The 2,966-nt window shown below is 43.9% G+C and overlaps 1 pseudogene; it reads left to right on the top strand.

The window, feature by feature from the left end:
* Positions 1-604: 604 nt before the first annotated feature.
* On the top strand, positions 605-1,318 carry LOC149844838 (auxin-responsive protein SAUR71 pseudogene; annotated as a pseudogene).
* Positions 1,319-2,966: the final 1,648 nt, after the last annotated feature.

Below are 2,966 nucleotides of genomic sequence, written 5' to 3'. Positions count from 1 at the left end.
GTTCGATTCTCATGGGCATTGCCCCTGTGCTCGGAGTTTTACGCTGTCTGGTCATATGGCAGGCTGAGCCAGCGCAATATAAGGTCTTTGAGCTTAATGGAGATTCATATGGATATAAGTTTAAAAAAAAAACTACTGAAAATTCAAGTCCGCTTTTTTTTTTATATATATATTACACAGAAAACCGACGCACTAGAGCGACCGTAAGCAGATCAGGTCATGCTGAAAATGAGCATTTTTGGTCATGCTGACATCGTGGCCATCCGATTTGCATTTTAAAAAGCTCAAAAGTCAACAAAACCACGTGGCATTCATCCAAAATGCAAACAGACGGCCACGATGTCCGCATGAGCAAAAACGCTCAATTTCAGCATGACCTGATCTGCTTCCAGCGCGACCAGGACTTTGTGCTTAATGGAGTTTCTTCTGTCCTTTCAGGCAACTGCTGGCAACAGGAACTAAAGTAATTCCTTTAATAAGCGTTACAATTAAAATTGATGGCACCATTGTAATTTAGAGAGAAAAGATGGTTGTTCTAACAGCACAACCGTTTATATCTGCATCACTCTGTGATCTCTCTCTCTCGTGAGAGCATTAGAAGGAGATGAAGCAGCTCATCCGGAAGCTGTCTCGAGTCGCCGACTCGTCTTCCGTGAGCTACGTCCTCCTCCGGTCCGGCTCGTCCGCCCCGAACAGGAAGTGCCTGAGGCGCTGCTTCTCTTCGTCTTCCTCGTCGAGCAAAGAAGAAGAAGAGTGGGCCTCGTCGGAGGCCGCCGGAAGGGTGCCGGAGGGCCACCTTCCCGTGTGCGTGGGGGAGGAGATGGAGAGGTTCGTGGTGAGCGCGGAGTCACTCAACCACCCCGTTTTCTCCGAGCTGCTCCGCCGCTCCGCCCAGGAGTACGGATACGACCAGAAGGGTGTCCTCCGGATACCCTGTGCCGCCGGATTATTCCGTTCCATCCTAGAGATTCTACGCAGGAATGACGCCGGAGCCGGCGTCGACCTCGACGAGCTCGTCCTCCGCCTGGCCTCCACCTCCTGACCGCCCCCCCACCCATCCCTTTCTTTATCAATCCGACCAAAATGACGCTGGATCGTAGAGGTTTGGACGGATGTGGGTTTTGACTGATCGAATGACTCAAATTTGTTTTTCTTTGCTCCGGTTTGTGGGTCCTCGTGAGGACGCCAGTGTAGTACAATTTGGTCCTTGTGGATCTCCATATGTTTGTTGACGTTTTCTTTTTTTAACCTCACTTCATGATGGGAGGGCTTTTATGTAAATACGATGGAGGTGAAGACTAAAGCGCAGTGTCTTAGTAAATTCTGATATAAAATCACACAGCTTTATGTAATTATTATTTTTCTTCAGTTCACTTGTTTGGACTCGACTATATCTCGGCAGGGACAAATCTCCGGATTGTTTTAAGTTTTTAGACAAATCTTGGAAAATTGGAAAATATCGGTGCAGATAAATATAACAAGAAATAAGAAGAGAAGAAGGGGCAAGTCAGGGTCTGCAGGAACAGAGAAAATCTCCTGGAGGGAGAGGTGCGAGAAGATCTTCTCAAGTGGGTCGGTCACAATTGATGTATGGTGGTCCGGCTAGCTCGTCGGCTTCATTGGATGCCAGAAAATCGAATCTGCCTGGTCTTTCAGGCGGGCGACTCCAACTCCTCTTCTTCCTTGCGTTCTTTCGCCACAAAATCGTCATCGTTCGAAAAGTCATCGGTTTAAATTTTGAACGAGGAGAGACGAAAAATTTTGTGCCTCAGCTGAGACGGTTTAAATAGAAAAGTAGCAACGGAATTGTTTCCTCGCTAATTCTGTCGCTAATTAGCGATAGAACAATTCTCTCACTAATCTCTCACTAATTAGCGACAAATTAGCTACAGAATAATTCTCTCGCTAATTCTATCGTTAATTAGCATTTTTTCTTGTAGTGTTTGGCGATAAAAAAAGTCGTCGCTAATTCATCGCTCATTAGCGACAGAATTACGAGAGAGATATTTTCGTTGCTAATTTTGCAAATATTTTGAATGTTAGCGATGAATAGTTTTCTCTCGCTAATCTGTCGCACATTTGCGACAGAAAGAATCTGTCACAAATATCCGTCGCTAATCCACGTTTTTCTTGTAGTGGGTCACTGACACAAGCCCTTTCGGAGCCCACCAGTTAAAGGCACCCACACACCTGGTAGGAGTCGAACCTGAGATGAATGGGTCAGCACCTTTTCCTCAGGCCCGCTGCCACTCCGGCCACCCTTGCTGATGTGGGGGTGATGGGGTCTTTCCCTTGGCCTAGCCAAAAAAAATAACAAGATAAAAACAAAAAAACAGAAGAATTCCTGATTCTAAAACTTTTCTCTGAACTTGAAAAATAAATCCTTGTATCTGACGCCAGAACAGATATTCGGTTAATGTAATTGAATGTTAAATCACCAAAAAACTAAAATTGCAGCTGATTTGTGTAGTTAAATGCATCTAACTTTTTTATTGAAAGAAAAAACACGAATAGATTAATTGGAGTAAAGAACAACGCAAGAACAATTCAGGGTCAGGTGAGTTGAATGCGTCTAACTGAAAGCCCACTGTATCCATGATGGATTTCAGATCCGACTAATTACGCCAAAAAGATAACTTTAGATACCAAATCTTGTTCAACAGCTATGACTCGAGAAAAGGTCCTTTTTTTTCCCAGCCCCGAACTTGAATTTGAAGGCTTTAAGTAGACAAATTTCTACTTTCTTATCTGTAAAGCTTGTACAGCAGACTTTATTTAACTTTGGCAATTGTCCTTTGGTATAAAGTTACACAAACAGTACGTAGTAATATTTGAATTCCAAAGGACGTAGAAGAGAGAGAGAGGAGACAGAGATGGTCTGCCACCTGTTTGTGAAGGTTTGCCATATGTAATGTTGATAAATTTAAGAGTTGATGGTTGCCTTAGGAAAAATAGAAATACTGTAG

Source organism: Nuphar pumila, chromosome 2, assembly GCF_984573655.1.
Source record: "Nuphar pumila chromosome 2, dmNupPumi1.hap1.1, whole genome shotgun sequence".
In the NCBI taxonomy this organism is placed as follows: Eukaryota; Viridiplantae; Streptophyta; class Magnoliopsida; order Nymphaeales; family Nymphaeaceae; genus Nuphar; species Nuphar pumila.
This window is presented reverse-complemented; position numbering and strand designations above follow the sequence as displayed.